Source organism: Rattus rattus, chromosome 2 (assembly GCF_011064425.1).
Source record: "Rattus rattus isolate New Zealand chromosome 2, Rrattus_CSIRO_v1, whole genome shotgun sequence".
Lineage (NCBI taxonomy): Eukaryota > Metazoa > Chordata > Mammalia > Rodentia > Muridae > Rattus > Rattus rattus.
In genome coordinates, this window is record NC_046155.1 from 159,737,857 (window position 1) to 159,760,468 (window position 22,612).

Consider the following 22,612-nt stretch of genomic DNA (forward strand, 5'->3'; position numbering starts at 1 on the left):
GACCTAAGATAAGTACTTCTTTTAGGTGACCCAACCATCCATTTCTCATGGAGATTCAGGACTACAACCCATTACTTAGAGATGCCTGGGCACTTATGAGAACGGAGATGGCTAATCTATATTGTTAATTTATCTGGATCTGAAATCAATGAAAATGCAAGTTCCTACGTGCTCCTGTGAGAGACTTCCTTGATGAGACTATTTGATGGAAAGATCTACACATAGGTGGCACCTTCTGGGAGCAGACCAGGTAAAAGGATGTGGAAGGAGGAGCTTACCTCACTCTTGTTGGGAGGTCCATCTCTCCTGTTGTCGTTATGGCTGCATTCTTCCACTACTATCAGAAGCTGCTTCTGTGAGCTTCAATGTAGACAGAAGACCAGCAGCTCTGCAGAAGTCTTCCAGACCTTCCACATCAGATTGAGACTGCAGAGACACCCAGCTTCCCAGCTCAGCTTCTGAGGCTCTCCAGCGAAAGACGGCCATTGTTGGACCGCCCAGACCATATCATGCAAGCCAATGTAAGAAATCCCCTTTTAGTATAGGCATTGATTTTTATGGCTTCTGTTCCTTCAGGGAACCCTAATATGATGACCAACCAATTTCTTGGGAACTAAGCTACAAAACTATATTAGAATTAGTAACAATATAACATATATTGAGACTATTGTGTTTCTTAAAGGGACATTTATCATAGTCAGCAGTCTCTGAGGCTTCCCGTCTTGTTCAGTCACCCAAATACAGCATGGAACTTGGGAAGGAAACACATGGCCCTGCCGGCTCCACCTTCACCAATGGCATCAGCAAGATTGTGTACGTTGGCTTTTGCTACGTAATAAAGTCCAACACTATTGACTTAAGTAACAAATTCTATTATTTCTCCTCATTCTTGCTAATTTTGGCTTCTCTGGTTCCGATCTGACCAGTTTCTGCTGGATAATCATATACACTGTTTTGATAGGTGCTGAATGATCTAAAATGGCCTTCTCCATGCAGATCCACGTAAGAGGCCAATTCTCACTTGGTCACATATTCTCCAGCCCGCAACCTTGGCTCATTCATATATAATCTTTAGGATTCTACAGTGTCTTAGTTAAGATTTCTATTGCTGGATAATATGACCATAGCAACAATTTTAAAGGAAAACATTTAATTGGGGACCGGCTTATAGTTCAGAGGTTCAGTTTATTGTCATAGTGGCAGGTAGCATGGCAGCACAGGCAGACATAGTCCTAGAGAGGTAGCTGAGAGTTCTATATCTGGATCTGCAGACAGTAGGAAGAGTGCTACACGGAGCCTGGCTTGAGCATCTGAGACCTCAAAGTCCATTCCCAGTGACGCACTTCCTCCAACAAGGCCACACCTTCTAATAGTGCCACTTCCTATGGGCCTATGGGGGTGGGGAGCATGAGTTTTCATTCGAACCACACACAGCAAGACAGGAACTTCTATAAAGTCACTTTCTAAAAAGTTTGGAACCAGTCTTGCATTTTGTCACCAAGAATTTTTAGCGTATCTGATTGGGACTTTTTTATATCAGAAAACTGAAAGATGAAATGTTTTTTTTAAAATACATAAAAGATAAGCATATAAAGATATGAAAAGATATAAACATCAGGCAGAGCTTGGGGAATCCTGTGGAAAAAGCAAAGAAGGACAGTAGGAGCCAGGAGGCTAAGGATCCACAAGAAAACTCACAGAATCACAGAGACACAGAGGGCTCACAGAGATGGGCCCAACAACCAAGGAGCCTGCACGGAACTGACCTAGGTCCTCTGTTCATACGTTACAATTGTGTAAGTTGGTCTTTATGTGCGACTCCTCTAACAGTGGGAGCAGGAGCTATTTCTGATTCCATTGCCTGCCTTTGGGACCCTTTCCCCTTACTGGGTTGCCTTGTTTAGCCTTAATAGAAGAGAGGGTGCCTAGGTTCATGTACTTCAAGGCCAGCCCTTTTCTGAAGAAAAATGGAGGAGTAATGGATGGGGCAAGGGAGGCACTGGGAGGAGATAGGGGGAGGGACTCTGAGTTCCATATGTAAAAATTAAATAAAATTTAAATTAAAAAATAATTGAATAGATGGGCATAGTAGTGCACACCTGTAATCCAAGCATCCAGGAGGCAGAGTCAGGCAGATCTCTTTGAGTTCGAGGCTAGTCTGATCTACATACGGAGTTCTAGGCCAGTCAGGGGTCCATAGTGAGAACTTATCTCAAAACATTGAAATGTTGATCTGGAGAGATAGCTCAGCAGTTAAGAGTACCGACTTCTCGTCCAGAAGTCCTAAGTTCGATTCCCAGCAACCACATGAGGGCTCACAACCATCTGTATTGGGGGATCCGAAGCCCTCTCCTGGTGTGCCTGAAGACAGCTAAAGTGTACTCATATACATAAAAATTGATTCTTTTAAAAATATTAAAATATTGAGAAAGTATTAACATAGTATATATTTTAGAGAATTTCCTCAAAATAGAGTCTGAGAGTAGGATTTGAAAAAAAAAATTCCATAGAGACGTAGGGAGCTGAAAGGGAAGAGACAAATGTGGCAGGATACTACTATGAAACTGGGAGACGTGGGAGTTACTGAGGATGGACCCTGAGGAGAGGTATATTAGACACCACGTGCTCTTCCATTTTGCTGCAACCTTCAGCCCCCCCTCATAAATGTTTTAAAGAATTAAAAATGTCTTCCCTCCAAAGTACTTAGGCTCATGCCCAGGATACACTGTGTAGGTTAATGCTTTTGCTCATACATTATATTGAGGTGTCGAAACCCAACAGAGGGTCTGCAGAGATGAATTCACGGTTGAGAGCTGTTGCTGCCGTTACACATGACATGGGTTCAATTGTAAAAACTCACATTGTCACTCATGATCATCTGTAACTCCAGTTGCAGGAGATCCAATGCCATCTTCTAGCCCCCATGGACTCCTGCAGGCATATGCATGTATCTTATAATTTAAAAAAACAAATTTTTAAAACAATACAAATAAACAACAAGCAAAAAACCTACCAGAGCCTGTTCACATGAAAAAGCCCTGGGACCCAGAAAAGCACTTCAGTAGCCAAGGGTAAAAGGAATCCAGAGCCTTTGTTCTCTTAGCAGAAGAATTAAATGCTTAAGTACAGAAAATAGCATCATTATCATGAATAAGTTTTTATAGTAATGAGGAATAAATCATGAGCATAAACAGGGAATCCAGAGAGAAACTCAACGTGGGAAGAAAGATCATGAATTGAATTTGGGTATGGAACACCATGCCATCCCTCAGTCCTATAGCCAGGCAGCTTGGTAAATACAACACGGGGACAGAATGCTGCAGAGGGTAAAGCGGACGTATCAGTCCCCATTACCGCCAGAGCTTTCCTAAGGATTCATCTTGGCACTGTGGCTCACCAGACTGCCAGAGCTGTGAATGCTCCTTAGATACTTCTGCATTAACTTGAGCTTCTGTGAAATTGTTTAAGTCACCAAAGAACCTGGGACTAGGCCAGCATGATTGGAAGCATGACAGACTGTAACTCCTATAACCGACTCCCAAGTCACATTTTGGAGATCCTACTACCTGAAGCTCTCTTCCTTGTTAGCCCTGTACTTTCTTGGCTCATCACCAGCCCTTTAGAGGTGAGCAGCTTGCTAGCTCATCAATCCTTGTCTCTTACAAGAATTACTTATCTTGAGAACTTAATGAGCAGAGTACATCTGCCAAGGTCTGAGCTGGGTTTCCCAGTCCGGGTGACTGCTGTCTCTACAGATCCACCTTACCAATGAGAAATATGATGCCAAACCACTCAAAACAGATAAATGGTATAGATCTGAGTGAGCCACAGAAACACAGACCCCAGCAATGATCTCTTCATTGACTATCTTAATTGTAATGTGTCTTGGACACATCTGCTATATGTTTCTGCTAAGGATATAAATTACTTAGGCAGAGTGCTTGCAATTCTTTGATTAACTAATTAATTTCTAATGCTGAAGGCTGAAACCAGAGCCTTGAACATAGCAGGCAAGTACTCTATCATTAAGCTATATCTCCAACTAACAATATGTTTTCGTGATAGTGTCTCACTATGTAGTCCAGTCTGGTCTCCAATCCACCCAGCTTCCATTATGCTGCAATTGCAGGTGTATCTGTGTATCATTGTACCCATCTCTCAAAGTTCTGAATTGTAAAAGGCTCCAGAAGAAAATTTCATTGGATCTAAAATCATTCCCTGAAGGGTGCTTGTCCCTTATCTGTTTTCATGGAACACTTGCTTGAATCAAGCTAAAGACGCACAATCCTGATGATGGACACCGTAGTGTTCGAATGAGAGGTGTCTTCATTGGCTATGTACGTACACTTGTTTCCCAGTTGGTGATGCTTAGAGAGATTATGGAACGTTAGGAGGTTAGGTGACTCTGTTAAAGGATGCAACACAGGATGGTCAGTGAGAGTTTAGACCCTTACCCCACTTCCAGTTCACTCTCTCTCTGCTTCCTGCATGTGAATGGAGATGACATCTCAGCTTCTGTAACTTGTTGGCCTGATGCTGTTTGTATCCTACAGGTAAACTCAAGGCGTGGCTGCCCCAACAAATAAATGCACAGGTGTTCAGGTGAAGCCATGTGAACATTCTCCCCAATTTAACTGGCCAATAAAGAGCTATAGCCTGTAGTTGGTTAGTTGGGGGGAGTAAGATGGGACTGCAGATTGGAAAGGAGGTTGCAGGTAGGGAGAGAGAAGAAAACAGACAGAGAGGAAGAAGCCACAATGGACCACAATCACGTGGCCAGGAGAAACAGCAAGTAACGAGAGGCTTTATAGCTGGAGAATAAATTAGAATAGCCCTAAATCTAGGCATTTGGCTTTTAAAGAAAATATTTAGATTGTGTGTCTTTTATACAGGCTTATTAGAACATTAATTCCATCAACACCTCCACCATTATTGTAGGTTATCTTTCTGGAAACAAACAAAAAATGCTTCCTTCTATAAATTGCTTTTGTTTGGGATATTTTATCACAGCAAGAGAAAAGTGACTAATAGGTTACTCACAAAGTTTTGGAAAGATATGGCCATGATGATTTCTCAGAAAACTGGAATAGTTCCACCTCAAGACCTATCTATACCCAAAAGATGCTCCAATATCCCACACAGATGCTTGCTCAACTATGTTCATAGCAGCTTTATTTGTAATAGCCAGAAACTTGAAACAACCTATATGTCCCTCAACTGACAAATAGATAAAGAAAATGTGGTACATCTACACGATGGAATGCTATTCAGCTATTAAAAGCAAAGATATCATAAATTTTGAAGGCAAATGGATGGATCTTGAGAATATAATCCTGAGTGAGGTAACCCAGTCTCCAAAGGACATTCAAGGTATACAGTCATGTATAAGTGGATATTAGCCATAAAAACAGGATACCCATGCTATATTCCACAGACCCAAAGAAGCTAAACAAAAAGGAAGGCACATGTGAATATGCTTGAAAATCACTTAGAAGGGAGGATAAAATAGTCATAAGAGGCAGATGGAGGGAGGGAACTGGGTGGGAGAGGGAATGTGGAAGGGGATGAGGGAACTGGGATCAGGTATGGGGAGGGACAGAAGGGATGGCAAGATTGCCATAAGAATTAATGGAAATATACAATTGACAGTGATGGGGAGGTGGGGGCATCTCCAGGATGAGTCAGAGATGTGGGACAAAGGAGGCACACAAGAATCAATGGGGTGACCTTAGCTGTGACACACAGTTTTGAGGATATGGAACCTGAAGAGGCCACCTCCTGTAGCTAGGCAGGAATGCGAACGGAGCAATAGGGACAACAACCCACCCACAAAAGTTTCCACCCCAAATTTATCCTGTCTACAAGAAATGCAGGGATTGAGCATGGAGAAGAGACTAGGGAGGGGTTGGGGATTTAGCTCAGTGGTAGAGCGCTTGCCTAGGAAGCGCTGGGCCCCCAGCTCCGAAAAAAAAAAAAAAAAGAAAGAAAGAAAAAGAAAAGAAAAAGGAAAAAGGAAAAAAAAGAAAGAAAGAAAAGAAAAGAGACTAGGGGAATGGTCAACCAATAACCAGCCCAACTTGGGACCCATCCCATGGGCAAGCACCAATCCCTGACACTATTAATGATACTCTGGTAGGTTTGCAGACAGGAGCCTAGCATAACTGTCCTCTGAGATTATCCAGCCAGAAGCTGACTCAGACAGCTTTAGATACCTACAGCCAAACAGTAGATGGAGCTTGGCACTTCTGGAAGAACAGGAGGAAAGACTGAAGCCTCTAGGAGGGATAGTAACTCCACAGGAAGACCAACAGAGTCAACTCACCTGGACCCTTGAGGCTTTCAGAGTCTGAACCACAAACCAAAGAACATACATGGGCTGGACCTAGACTTCCTCACACATGTGTAGCAGACTTGCAGCTTAGTCTTGATATAGGTCCCAAACAACTAGAGCAGAGGCTATTCCAAAAGCTGTTGCCTGTCTGTGGGATATGTTCTCTTAGCTGGACTGCCTTGTCTGGCCTCAGTGGAAGAGGAAGTGCCTAGCCTCACTATGTGCCAGGTTAGGGGAAATACCCTGTTCAAAGGAGAAAGGGATGATAGATGGGGGAAATGTTTGTGGGAGGGTGTTACCAGAAGGGGATCAGTGAGTGGGATTTAAAGTAAATAGGTAAAAAAAATGGCCATTAAAAAACAACAACTAAAACAAAAACAAACAAACAAACAAACAAAAAAAGAAAGAAAGAAAACTCCATAGCCAGGAGCAAAGGAGAAAAGGTCCCTGATGTCCAAGCTCAGACCTACTTTCCTAAATTCCTTAAAGTTAATACAGTCTCTATCAAAGGCTGCCGTGGGCCATGAAAATTGGTTTGGGTAGGTGAATTAGTTTAGAGTTCTCCATAAAAACTTAACTAATAGAGATGATATAGAGATATAGATTATAAAGAGAAATGATAGACAAATACACAGACAGATTCACTGATGCATAGGAAGGAATGGTGAGAAACAGAAAGCCTCCTGACCTGTACTAGAAATCCAGGAAGGCTAATGTTATGGATCTGTATGATGATCAATCTTGATTAGGAATCACCAATGAGACACTCTGGGTATATCTATAGACACTCTGGGTATATCTATAGACACTCTGGGTATATCTGCCAGGGTGTATTCAGAGAGGGTGGGATAAGGGAGAACACTTGCCCTGAATGTGGATGAAGCTATCCCGTGGGCTACGTATTCAGACAAGAAAAAGAAAAAGGAAAAAGACACAGAAATTTGAGAATAGCCTCCTTTCTACCTTCTGGTCCACCATGAGGTGATTTGTTTTGACCCACCCTACTCCCCCCACCATGATGGAATGAAACATCTGAAACCTTCACAAATAAATACTTCCTTTCACACATTGTTTCTGTCATATATTGGTCAGAACAACAGATTCAAGTCTAAATACCTGAGAACCAAAGGACCTAGGAGTGTAACTCCCAGACTGAACACGGATGATGACAAGAGGTCGGTGGAAGAAGAGGAGAGGACAGAGGAGCGTTCCACCATACCAACAGCTATTCTCTCCAAAAGTCAATTGGGGAAGACAGTACCTAACTTTACAGATAACCCTTTCATAGAACACTTAGAGGAACCACTTCCTAGTGTATTTCTAAAGACGATCAACAGTAATTGAGTTAGTAAGTTAGAAATATATCCTTATTTTCTAAAGAAACTACAGTCTAAGACTCTTATTAAATTCTCCTTCTCTTCTTCTATCTGCCTCCCTCTCCACCTCTTCTCACCACTTTTCAAACCTCATCACCATCACCACCATAGCCATCATCATCAAAGCCACATCCATTGGAGCATCCCAGAAAACCGCTGTCTGCTCTAAATGAACTTTAACCTTCATTTTCTTTAGCCCACTGTGAAGAGTATGGAAATTTTAACTGCTTAATTATACATCATTACTTAATTACTTGACCAAATCAGACTCTTACCCTTCTCAAAGGCTTCATTTATGTCTTCTCTGGACCCTTAAAAATAGCCAATTTACAGCAATGAGATTTACTCACCATGAACCAGGGACATTCCGTTTGGTTCTCAAGAAGAAAGAAACAGAAATAAAACAGAAAAGGGGAAAGAAAAAAAGGGAGAATTATCTTAGACTATTTTTGATAGGGGACTAATAATCATATTCAAGGCTATTCATCAAACCCTTCTCACAGACACTTAACCTATGACTTAAATTGACTTTGCTTTTGTGAAGACACACGTTCCCTAATTTTTAAAAGAAGTGTGAACTAAAAACGGTATTAAGTTAGGAAAGTGGTTTGAATAAAATTGCCCCCCAATAGGTGCGTCTTAGTTAGGGTTTCTATTGCTGCAAGGAAAACATCATGACCAAGAAGCAAGTTGAGGAAGAAAGGGTTTATTTGGCTTGCACTCCCACATTGTTGTCCATCACCAAAAGAAGTCAGTTCAGAAACTCAAACAGTATAGGAATCTGGAGGCAGGAACTGATGCAGAGGCCACAGAGGGGTGCTGCTTAATGGCTTGCTCAGCCGTCCTTCTTAGAGAACCCAAGACCACCAACCCAGGGATGGCACCATCCACCATGGGCCAGGCCCTCCCCTACTAATCACTAATTGAGAAAATGCCTTACATTTGCATTTTATGAAGGCATTTCCTCAACTGAGTCTCCTTTCTCTCTGATGATTCTAGCTTGTTTCATACTGGTACACAAAACCAGTCAGTGATAGATCCCGAGAGAATGGCACTATTATGCCTTGTTGGAGGAAGTGTTATTCTATCTCTTCCTGCAGCCCAATGGATCAAGATGTAGAATTCTCAACTCCTTCTTTAGCCCTGTGCCTACATTCCACCATGCTTCCTGCCGTGATGACAATGAACTAAATCTCTGAACTGTAACCCAGCCCCAATTAAATGTTTTTCTTTATAAGAGTTGCCATGGTCATGGTGTCTCTTCACAGCACTGCAACCCTAGATACTTGGATATGCCTCAGTCAGGTATGCTATCACTAATGACTATAATCCCAGAAATTCTAGAACCAGAACATTCTAGAATAGAGGGGTTTTTTTTCAGTCTTCAGTTAGTGGATATAGTAAAGAACATCTTCTGCCTATGGAAAAACCTACTTCTTTACCTCCACTTGATGTCTCTCTTCCAGAATCTGAAATCTAGAACCTCATGGTCAACTTGATGGTCTCTGCATATCTCCCCTTAGGACCTTCATAGTAAAAGTAAAAGGAACTTCTTCAAAAATGTGATTGATGTGAAGTACACAGGTTTCCCTTTTTAGAGATAAGTTACCTAATTCTTGAAATCAAGTGACAGAGACCTCCCAGTCCCAAGTTGTGGTTGGCTAGCACATGCCCATACTCTCACAGCTAGGTAAAACCTATTTTACCATGCTGTCACAGGAAGGGGTTTTATTGCTGTGACCGAACACCATGACCAAAAGAACACTTGAGAGAAATCAGTTTATTCAGCTTACACTTCAACGTGTTCATCACAAAAGGAAGTCAGGACAAGAACTCAATCAGAGAAGGAATCTGGAGGCAGGAAATGAAGCAGAGGACTTGGAGAGGTGCTGCTTACTGGCTTGCTTCCTCTGGCTTACTCAGCCTACCTTCTAATAGATCTCAGAAATTTCAGATGACGGATGGCACCTCCCACCATGGGCTGGGCTCTCCACCATTGATCACTAACTGAGAAAAATGCCTTATAGCTGGGTCTCTTGGAGGCATTTCCTGAACTGAGGCTTCTTCCTCTCTGATGACTCTAGCTTGTGTCAAGTTGACACAGTACCGGCCAGTACACATGCATCCAGCCTGGGAATTTACACAGTACATTTACTTTCTAAATAGACTGAAGCATTCCAAGTATGATGAGTCTTTCATTTTTTTTGGTTTGGAGTTTTTACTTTTTAATGAGAGAGTTCTGAGTTTGAGTAGTATTGCTTTTTGGTTTGGTTTATTTACTTGGCCTGTTCTTTTCATTTGGTTTTGTTTTATCAACTCGGGGTGAGAAAGTTTTGGCTCAAGGTGAAGTTTTTAATCACTCTAACTATGCAGTTCACTAAATGGGCTAAACCTGGACTACTGTGTGTTAATGGAGCCAAGACATCTGGTAGATGAGGGAACCAGCATGGGCAAAAAGTGTAAGGCCCCGTAGCTGTGACCAGCACTTACGAGGCCAGAGCCCAGGCACGCAGCTTCTATCCTAAAGCAAGGCCTACGTGCTAAAGATTGTAAGAGGGAAGTTAATAAGAGTCCAACAGGTGGCAGTGAACTGAGCCAGAAATAAAGTCTCTTGAGAAACCCCATTGTTTTGATTGTATAGATAAAGGGGAGAAATGTCCTATGGCCAGGGTGTAGAGAGCAAAACTCAAGCCCTATCTATAGACCCAGAGAGCAAATGGCTCATGAGAAATACACATAGGAAAGGGAATCAAATACCATCGTTCTACACACACACACACACACACACACACACACACACACACACACACACACGAGTGGAAATGTTGCAGATGGGGGAAGGGAAGAAGAAAACAGAGCCTGTCTAAGGTATTGCGCTGGTGATGGTTCTAGCCATGAAGATGTAGTATTGGCACAGAAACCAATGGAATCAAATTACCAATCCAAAACAGGACTGGAATGGGAATGTAGCTTATGACAAAGATGGTATTTCAAACCAGTAGGAAAAAAGATTCAACGTACACAGCCAATTTCCATACATATGGAAAAAGGTCAATTTACATCATTCTCCCACCACAGTAAACAAAGAGGAATTCCAGATGGCTCAATGAGCCAAGTAACTGAACCAATTGAAAACCCTTTTTGGTGTAGTGTATGCATGGTAGACCTGTCCGTGTGTATGTGTAGGCACACTTGTATGCATATGTGTGAGCATTCAGGGAGACTGCTTGACATTGGGTGTCCATCACTTATTTCCACCTTAATTTTAAAAAGTGTGTGTATTTATTATTTAGTACACGTTTGTGTCGTTTGTGTGTGGTGGTGGCTGGGGGTGAATGTGGATGCTTGTGGACCCCAGCCTGTGTGCAGAGGCCATAGGATAACTTTGAAGAGTTGACTCTCTCCTACCATGCGGTATGTGTTATCAGGCTTGATGACAAGTACTCTTACTCACTGAGTTATCTCCAGAATCTTTAACCTCACTTTTTTAATAAAGATGTTAATGATTGTTAATGATTTCTCTGAAATCACAACTATGCACAGCCACATCCAGCTTTGTTGGGGATGCAAACTCAAGATCTCATGAGGAGTATCACAAAAGGTCCATTCACCCCCTAAGCTATATAATCCTTCCAAGAACCAACCAACAAATAATAAATCATGCTTGCCTTCCGCTCTATACATTTTGAAGCATTTCTTGTCTCATACCCTCAGCTCGTAGCGCAGTCTGGTAGACAGGGACCGAACAAGGAAACTGAGCTCTGACCTTGTGGCTGCTACCAGTCAGAGATGTGGCAGGACTCCAAAGCCCCTTTGTTTCTGGTTAAAAGTCTGCTTCCCTTCTTTGTGCTGTTTCTCAAGGATACTGACCAATAGTTGGAGCCTTCGTCAGTGGACAGCCTGTACACACTGTGTAAATGTGCACCTGTGACGGGAAAAAAAAATCAAGCCCTCTGTGGAAGAAGCAAATAGCAGGCCCCTGGCTGCAACCCTCTAGCTTAGCTCTTAATTCCACAGATAGTGTCATTGATAAACCAGTCTACAGTTAACTGAAAAGGAAATGTTTCGGTGGTGCTTTTGGGATTAGGGGGTGAGATGGGCACCCTGCGTGGAAAGAGAACACAGGCTCCCTATCTACCTCTTTGTGTTTGAACACAGTTAATCCCTCTGCGTTCCTCTTCCTGTGGTGTCTGAATAGATTCTTACTGATCTAACAAGCAGGTCGAGTGTATGTGTATGTACATATTCCCTGCAAGGTGCGGGCAGCTGTGCTTAATTTATAATCATTCCTCCTCTATTGAGAGACTCCGTGTCATAAGGTACCATTAACTCAACTGCTCCATGGTATAGATGCACTTTATTGGGGATAATGGAGAGACTCAGTCTCTCAGAGGAGATTCACTGCAGAGGACCTTTCCAAGCAGAGTGACAATCAGGCACAGTGTCATGAGACGGCGTCAGATAATGGGCCATCAGTGCAACATAATTATTCTTTATGGATTTTAAAGTGAGTGACTTCCCTGGAGCCTGACATTAGTAGGTTTCCAAGGTGCTTGATTGTTTGAGAGAAAGATGGCTCGCTCCTGTTTGGCATAAAATATAAAACGTAGATCAGACCAGAGAACACTAGAAAGGCTGAGAAGGAAAGACTGGGTCATGCAGGCTGTCAGACCTGCCTCCACCACTGGTGTCCGTCAAGCTGCAGAGGCCTCTGCTGTGCCAAAGGCAAACTTCAAAGTACTTGATTCTTAATGTCTTATAAGGATTAAGTCGAGAACTCTAGGAAGAGAGAAAAAGATCCAAAGGAAGGGGTGAGCTGGAACAAGAGAGGCTAATAGCCTGTATGTGACATGAGCATGTAAGGAGGGGCCTTCAGGGTTAAGAGCACTGACTGCTCTTGCAAAGCACCTAGGTTTACTTTCTAGCACCCATCTGGCCTTTCACAGCTGTCTGTAACTGTTTCCAGGAGTTCCGATGTCGACTTCTGGAATTCTCAGCACCAGGCATACACATACTACGCATACTTCTATACAGACAAGACATTCGCACATATAAATAAAATAAATAGCTTTTAAAAGGAAAGCAAGAGGGAATATTTGGGAGAGGAGAGCAGCAAGAGGGAGAGAAGCAATGTGGAGGACAGTAGGGAAGGGGAATAAGAACGAACTGTAGTGATACAGATGCATGAAAATGTAACCAGAAGCCCCACTAACGCTCCTGTGTGTTGCATAAGAAGTAGTCAGTTAATATGAAAAGTTACCCGCGTCCTCTGTAAGTCTCTGTCTCTTTCCCACACTCTCTTTCTCTCCTGTCTCCTTTTTTCCTTCTTCTCCACTCCTTACACTTCTAGGAAAGCACTTGACCACTGAATAACATCGCCAGCACCTCCCAGACACTCAGTGGCGAAACCAATCTGATACACATTGTCTTGGAGGATTGTAAGAAAAGAATGTTCTCCCAAACATTTGTGTAACAGATTTAAAAAAAAAACCAGACATGTGGGGAAACTGTCTATAAATGGTGTATACTAATTGTCTATGTGTCCTGTCTACATGGTTTTTTCCCCATGATTCACTTACTCTCCTACCTTCTCTGTGCAACAAACTTCATCCTTGATGCCAGCTGTCCCTACTCTTGGAGGTGTTGGGGGGGGGATGCTAGACACTTCCCACTGTCTCCTCCAGAGTTCTCCATTGCTCTGCTCTCTGCAGCACCTGGGGACCCCACACCCTCTGAGTCCTCGGCTGAAGAACACAGGCAATGGGGAGACAGAACACAGTACAACCCCTCTGTGCCCTTCACCCAGTTTGAAGCCTCTCTACGATTCATATATTACACTGCTCCCTCGGTTTCTGTTCATGTTTTCTCCCTTTCTCGTTTAGGATCTTGGGATGACACAATGCTACATTTGTTTCTTTTCTGTTGCTGTGACCAAACACCATCACCAGAGGCTGGAATGATGCCTCAGAACTGAAGAGCAACTGATGCTCTTGCGGAAGACTTGGGTTGAATTTACAGCGTCTATGGGGCAGGTTACAACCAGCCGTAACTCCAGTTCCGGGGGATCTGGTACCTTCTTCTGGTGTCCATGGCTCCAGGCACGCACATGGTGCACAGACACCCATGCAGGCAAAACATTCATTCACATGTTAAGTAATAGCATAAAATAAGATACAGTTAAGACACTATGATCTCTTAGAAGAGAGTTTATTTTGGCTAACATGACAAAGGAAAAGAGTTCAACATGGTGGGAGGCATGGCACAGGTAGCGGGCATGGTGCCAGGAGCAGGAAGCCGAGAGCTCACACCAATCTACGAATATGAAATGGAGGGAAAGAACTGGAAGTGGAGAAGGCTATGACTCTCAGAACCCAAGCACGGGGATGTAGTTTCTCCAGCAAGGTAGCACCCTTCCATAAACTCCACCTTCAGTACCACCAGCTAGGGACAACTGTTCAAATACTGACGCCTACGGGGACATTTTGCATTCAAACCACATTAGTTACCCTGTGTTTCACCCATACCTTTGCAGGTAGCCCTTTCCTGAGTTAGTCTAATTATATCTACTATCTAGTACCTTTTTCTTTGCCATTTGTCACCAAATGTCTATTTATATAATTATGATTTCTCGTTCCTTCCTTTCCTTGTGATATAGATTTCTATTATACTTCTCAGCATTATTTTGATTAAAAATGACGAAAACTCAATTCAGAAGATTTAATAAAAATGAATGTGATTTCTGGGCATATATCCAAGATCTTGATGTCACTGGCTTCCCTCCCTCCCTCCCTCCTTTCCTCTTCTCTCTCTCTCTCTCTCTCTCTCTCTCTCTCTCTCTCTCTCTCTCTCTCTCTCTCTCTCTCACATATCTTTGCTTTCTTTAGCATTATATTTTCTCTGCATGGCTTAATCTAGATCGTAGGAAAAGATGGCTATCAAACCTAACAGTTTGCATCAGCTGCATAAAAATTTCTACTGTAATGAAATGGTGTCTCTTTCTCTTAGTTCTGACAGGAGTTTTGACATTGCTATGACTGTCCCGTCTGTTGGTCTTGCCAGACAAGTGGGGTTCTGATTGGTCAATGTGATCCAATGCTTTAACACAAAGGACTGGAGTGATCACACATGCAATGGAGGCTGCAAATAACTGGAAAAACAGCTCTTCAGACAGTGGCTAGTTTGGAAAGATAGAGAAAATTAATTATAAAATTATGAACTCATTTTTTATTTAATATTATCTTACCAGCATCTACTCATTATCTAAAACAATCTGTTTTATTATCACATTCTTCCATTGTGTTCTCTTGTCCTCTGTATGCCATAACATTTCTCAAATAATTCCTCATATGTGACTTTTACTTCAAATTTCATCTCATATCTGATTTTTACTTTAAATTCCAGATCTCATATGTGATAGAAAATGTACTCATCTGATTTATGCCGTTTACCATAATGATGTCTAGCTCTATTCGTTTTCTTTCCATTGATATAATTTTGTTCTTCTCTGTGGCTAAATAAAGCATCACTGTACATATAAATCACATTTTCTTAATCTGTTTTTCATCTGTTAACAAGCACCTAGGCTGGATCAATGGCTTAATTATTGGGAATAACATAGTAATAAACACAAGTGTCAAGTATCTTTGTGGTATGAAGACCTGGAGTTCTTCCAGCAGTGGTAGAGTTAGTACCTGTGGTAGTTCTCTTTGGAGTTTTCTGAGGAGCCCTCACATTAATGTCCATAGTAGCTGGACAATTTATAATTTACCAGCAATGTGCAAGAGTTTCTTGATCATTACTTCTAGATGGAGCGAAATAAAATTTTACTGTAGATAAACTTTTTCTGGATAAGTTTGGACTCACCAAATGACTCCCATGCCCTTTAAACGGTCATTCAAAACCTGCTTAGGGTCTATTTCTTCCTCCCCTTTCTCCTCCCCTTCCTCTTCATACTCTTCTGAGTAAAGCTGTGCCTCTATCCTGAAGAGAAAAGTTCACTGGCAAAGCCCAGAGAAACTACACGCAAGGCAATCAGTGGATACGGACTCATGGTAGAGCCCAGCCTATTCTTGCTACACTGGTAGTTTTCCTGGACCATACAGCTAACCCTAGTACCTGAGAGACTTCCTAGGATTAATACTTGGTAACCTAGAATGGAAAGCCAAGAGAAAGCAGCTTCTAAAGAAAGGATACTGTTTAGAAGACAAGAAGTAAGTGTGGAGTGCAAACAGTGGGAGAAACTGTCAAAGATTAAGCCATGATGACTCAGTCCTATGAGCTTCCAGTGACCATGTGCAGCCCAACGGGAAGTCAGCCATGATCTCTTTCCTCAGTGGCAGATGGGAAAGAATCAAACAAACATAGACAAGAAAATGAAGTGAATGGTAGGTGGAGGGCACTCAGAGGTATGGAAATGTATGCAAGGATTGGTCTAAGCATATCAGAGGCATCTAAGGAGGTAGCAGTAATGAGTACATGGATTTTATGGTATTTATAAATAGCAGAAGTTTATTTAGCCCATGATTCTGAAGCCTATAACACAGCCTGACATCGGGGGAGGACCTTCTCTCTACACATAACATAGTAAGGTGAGCCAGAGCAAATGAGCTCATTATGTGAGGGCATTGGTGTTTTGAGGGAGCCAGTCTCAACCCATGATCTCATCTCATTCTAATTACCTCAAGGCTCTACCTCCAAACACTGTCAAACCATGATTTGAGGTTAAATGTCCAGAATAAGGAAATGATGCGAGCCAAATCATAAATGAGGAAGAAGACTTCAGCCTTATATACAAAGGGCTGGAAGAGAAAAGAAGAAAGGTGTGTAAGGTAAAATTAAGGGGCCCATGTGTCCCTTCAGGCACTCAGCAAAAATCAATTACTGGGAGTCAGAAGTCTTCCAAGTCACAATGGAAATTGATATGAACACAAATAGCATACAACTTCCTCTAATAAGAGCGAGGCTTGGGAGATGTCTTGGTAGTTAAGGACATTTGATGCTCTAGCAGGGGACCCGGATCAGTTCTCATCAGGCAGCTAACACTGGTCTGAAACTCTAGTTCTAGGTGATCTTGTGCCCTCTTCTGGCCTTGTGAGGCACTGCATGTGCTTGCACACACACACACACACACACACACACACACACACACACACACACACAGAGGCACATATATACATGAACATTTTTATAAATAATAATAAATTTTTATGAGAGAAAACACACAGAGAAAAGAGGATGGGTTAGATATTAAGGCAGTGGCAGGGATACCCAGGCCAAATCGTAAGAGATGACCAGCAGCAGCATTTGAAAGAGATAAGGAAAAAACCATTCTAGAGGGGAAAACAGCAAAAGGAAACTGGGACTGACAGAGTTGGCTGCTTGAAGAAGAGAGGACAGACAGCTTTGAAGAAGAAAACGTGGCCAGTGTTAGGGTCCATAGGAGAGGAGCAGTTTGAGATGAGGCAGACAGGCCGGGCAGCCTATTAACCAATCCTGGGATATGTGGGGCTTATACCAACTGCTCCTCTGGCTGCTCCTAAAGCAAATATCTTAAGGAAGATCGGGAAGGATAGCAATCAGTAACCAAACTAAGAGATGGCAGTGGCTTGAAGAAGTTGGGAGCTGGTGGTTGTGGGAAAAGAGAAGAGGAGAATAATTTGTAATGTTTCTCTGAGTAGATCCTGCAGCATCATCAGGACTGGGTGAGAAAAAAGAGTGAAAAGTAACTGCCTCCAACCCCTACCCACAGACCAACAAACCCCCAGTGATTCTACCTTCCTACTTAGAAGGGATGCGCATACATTCCCAGGCAACACCCAGAAAAAGCTACTCAGGTCTCTTCCTGTTCATTTTGACTTGCAATTACTTACTGTATTTTTATTTCACAATTAAACTTCTCTCTAAACTATTGCATGAGTCGAACATTCTCCTCTCACTCACGGGACTCCGAGTATCACAACTATGTAACCTGTTAAGAGAGAAATTAAAATGCTGGATTTTTTTTTAACAAAAGGTTTTCTAGGACAGAGCTTCCTAAGTGTCCAGCATTTCCTAAATGAAGAGAAGAACAGATGGTAGAGAGATGGCTCAGGGGTTAAGAGCCCTGGAGGCTCTTCTACAGAATCCAAGTTCAATTCCCAGCCCCTACAAGGTGGCTAACACCCGAAATAACATCTCCAGTTCCAGAGGCTCTAACACTCTCTTCTGGCCTTCTCAGGCACTGCACACTCATGGGACACAGACATACACACAGCTATAAAATGAAAATAAATCTTTAAAAAAAAACATTTTTAAAGAAAAGTGTGGCTATTGCACCTGAAGTTAAGTGTTGCCAGGAAACCAGCAAGCAGTGGTCTCTTTTGTATCCTCCTCACTCAATACCACAGAATCCAACCTCGGTCAATGTTTGGACTGCAGAATCTATTCTAATGTCCAGAGGCCACCACCAGGGCCTGACTCCAATAATTAACTGCTTCGGTATCCTATGCAGCACAGAGGTGATGGGGATAATCAAATCTGCAGATTTCTTTTCTTACTTATCTCCCCTGGATGTAATTAATTTGATGTGATGATATATAATGTAAATCCTGAGTTTTAACCTCCCTTTGCAGCTCACTGAAATGTAATACTTTTGTGAGGTATTAGGAAGTACAAGGGGGACCCCCCAAGTGGTGATTAGGTCATAAGTGCTCAGCTTTATTAATGGTGAATCCACATGTTATTAGTGGATTAATGGGCTGTCACGAGAGATAATCTGTTACCGAGTTCGGTGTGGTTTTGCGTCTTTCTTCCATCCTCTTTAGCCACATGCCAATGGGTACTAGTCATCAGGACATCTTTGTTACTGTGTCACCTGTAGCTAGGTAGGTCACCGGCTTTGAGGGAGAAACTTTTACTATTATGCTGAAAGACAGATATAGTGTTAAACTGACTTCTAAAGGCTTATCATTAAGCCCATAGACTCGTGACTCGTGCATCTCTCAGCCCTCATGAGAGAAGCTTCTTTTAGCAGATGGTGATCAATACAAAGACTCATGACTGGGCAATGTCCAGAAAATAAGAAACCTATATCACACACACATACACAGACATAGACACATGCGTGTACACTCTCCCAAGTCTCAGGGATCATGGAAGAGGGGGAAGAAGCATTGGAACAGCCAGAGGCAGTAGATGACTACACAGGCCAGTGTTTTCCAGACACAACGTGAAGCCACCCACATGATTTCATACCAGCTGTGGCGGTGTGCACAGATCAAGCCAGACAAATACCCAGCATGGAGAGGGGAGGTGATTGAAAAGTCCCACATCTAACAGAGAAGCTATTGACCAGGGATGGCAGCTGGTAAAAGGAGAGGCTGCCTCCTTCAAAGACGAAGCCCCTGGAACACAACCCATAACCTAGTAGACGGCCCTATCCTCCTGCACATAGAACAGTACTCAGCGGACCCTATACGTTAAAAAAGAAATAAAAAAGCAAAGAACACACGAAATTGGGAGAGAGTAGCTAGGAGGAGATAGAGAAGAAAATGGAGAGCGAGGAATAGAAAGGGAACTTGGGAACTTGACCAACATACATACTATGCATTAGAGCCCTGCACGAACTTCTCAAATAATAAAAAAGACTTTCTCGTGGAAACTTCTGATTGGTGAGTCTTGTACTCTGAGGAGAATTTTGACACTGGCCTCATTATGTCTGAGAAATCTACGATGCAAGCCCAGCATTCAGAACTTTGTGGTAGAAGAAAAGACATTGTTGCTGTGTTCAGAAAACCTTGAAGTGTAGAGGGGTGGGAAGAAAGTCTAGAGGAAAAAAAAAAAAAACTTTGCTACCAGTGGGAGGCTTGCCCGGTTGGCTCCGTTAGGCCTGCTTTCCAGGCAGAGACAGCCTGGCTCACCAACTTTCCCCCCATCTCCCCAGCCAGCAGCAGTTTAGAGGGTGATTACCTGACAGGTTGGAGTGGAAGCCACGGCAAAGCTGAGTCTGAGAAGGGCTGGATACCCCTGACTCTTCTGCAGAGAGTCTGGGAAGATTCTGTGAAGAAACTATTTGATCTGCATGCACACAGAAGCACAATGCTGCCTAACTCTTAGCAGACGCACCAAGGGAGAAGAAATATCAGGGGCACTGACCAGGAGACCCTTAGTAGCTCAAGCATCCAGAACTTAAAGAAATAATTTCTCGCTCAGGTTCTGGCTGTGATTGCTCTCTAAATATGTCCTCGGAGAAAGAGATAGAATGGGCGGGAGGCTTCCATCCCCAGGGAGCCAGGCCTGCCAGTGCCTGTGAGCATACGGTGAGATGGCACAGAAGCCTGGCAGTCCCAGATTCCAGCAGTCACATTACAAAGCAGCAGAAAGCTGGGTGGGTTTTCTTTTTATGTTAATGCTTCCAAGCCTAGTTGGATCACTATTTAGGAAAATGATTCAGTTTTCCTTTGCTTTTCACTTTTTTTTCCATTCAATCAGTGATCTAATTATGAGAAAAGCGAATGGTGTTAACGCTGCACCAGGCACCAGAGTCTAAGGCTTGAGAGGGTAAATACAATTATACATTGTAATGGAAGCAAGCAGAGCGCCTTCCAGCCTCTGCTTCAACACATTCAGCTATGCTTTTGGAGAGGCATAAACAATGCAAAAACCTATAATTGCTGTGTCAGTCATGGCATCTATGCAGAATACCAAATACCACTCTAAGCCGCCAGCTTCCGGGCCTTGGGAAGGGTACAGAGCCAATTCTCCTCTGCTGAGAGGGCCTAAGAAACCAGGGAGCCATGCATCCTAGATACCCTCAGGACCCCTTACTAGGCTTCTATCGCCCCCACAGACAAAGATGACAGCAAGCATAAAACACCCACCCAGTCTCTCACAGATACAGAGTTCAAAGAAATGATGGGACTGTGAGCACAGCTTGTTTTTGTTTGTTTGTTTTGTTGTTGTTGTTTATTTGTTTGTTTGTTTTCTTCTTTTCACTTCTACCCATAGACCCTCAACCTAAAGCTTCATGGGTATCATTGTCTCTAGATCAGGCTTTCCAACTGAAATGAAATATAAGAAGTCGGGTATGGTGGTACATGAGTGTGATTTAGCACTGGGGGGAGCTGAAATGAGAGGTCCACATGTTCAAGGCCAACCTGGCCTAGCATGAATAAGTTCCTGACACTGAAAGATTTTTTTAAAAAGATAAAATGCACTTGTTCTCTCTTGCTCGCCCTCCTGTCCCCATTCTCCCCCAACCCCATATACTCATGGCCAGCCTCTATTTCTCTATTCCTCTTCTTCTCTATGCCTCCTCCTCCTCTTCTTCTTCTTCTTTTTCTCCTTCTTCTCCTTCTTCTCCCTCTTCTTCTTCCTCCTCCTCCTCCTTCTTCTTCCTCTCTTTCTCTTCTCTCTCTCTCTCTCTCTCTCTCTCTCTCTCTCTCTCTCTCTCTCTCTCTCTCCCTTCTCTCTCTCTCTCTTAACTCCCTCCCCATGCCCTGAATAAACTCTATTCTATACAAAAAAAAGATAAAATGCAAGCCACATGTGTGACTTGTGTAATGTGGCAAACACATTAAAATAGATTTGACATTGAGGGGCTAGAAAGATGTGTCAGTGGTTAAGAGCATGTCCTACTGTTCCAGAGGATCAGAGTTTGGTTCCCAACATCCACAGTTAGAAGGCTCACAGCCATCTATATCTCCAGATCTAGGGGATCAGACGCCCTCTTCTGGCTTCCATAGGGACTGCACTCATGTGCATAAGCACACCTTAGTTTACTTGGTCAAAGAGCTGGATGAAACTGTTATTTGAAGGAAAATGGTGTCAACTGATGTTCCCTGGGAAAAAAGCAAACCTATGCTGGAGATTCAATCTGTAGACTGACTGGAGTTTCTGAGAATTGGAATGTTAAAATTCAGGATTGAATTTTATCTTGGGCTACTTTCTGTCCTTTTGATGGCCACATATATCCCACCTCTGCATCTGACTATCAAACCCCTTTTGAATGTATTTACTTGAAGATTGTGAGTTTCTAGCAGCCTAAAAGCTCAAGATGTCACTAGCTAGTGTTTGAAACTTGAAACAGAGATTGATCAGCTCTGCTGTAACTTGCCTCCTTGTTACATTTGATAAGTCCCTTGACTTTGAACTGTCTTTGTCCTGTTACATGAATATTAGAACATAAACCTTACTACTTGCACAGTAAAACATGTCACTCAGGACAACATGAATCAACATTTGCAAGTCCTGATGACTCATATTTGATTCAGAATAAACATGTTTCTTATCCCCTTTGGAGAACTGGAGTTTTTGCTAACAGTTTTGGTCACCCAGATGAGACATGACCCACTCTCATCAGATGTTATCCCTATCAGCACCAGGTACCAGCATGACCATCTGTGTTACCTCTTTGAATGGATGTTGAATTCTTTCAGGAGGCTAGGCGCACTCTGCGATATGGCTGTGATCCACCGTGATTGTTCTGAGCTAGTTATTAGATATGCACTTACGTCTATCAGAAACTTTGCTAGCATTTAGCCATTCTTGCTACTCACTCAATAATTGCTAGCTCTAACCTCTCCTTTCCTATCTTCTCTCCTATTATTGTACACAGACACATCAGCCTCCTAACAATACAAATAGCAATCAACCTATTGGTAACCCAAGACCCCCATCTGCATGAAGCTACACATAACAAGCTTTTAATAATGGAATAATTTCTCTTCCATAGAACAGACATTAAAAAATGAACGTGTTTTATTCAAATCTGACAAATCAAAACACATTTCCAATGTACCCTCACAAAAGGGAAGGAAGGCAGATTAATTAGGCCTACAATGGGTTTGGGTATCCATTCAAGAGACAAACTATGGGAGCCAGTAAGATGTATCAACAGGTAAAAAAGCTTGCTGCCAAGCCTGAGGAT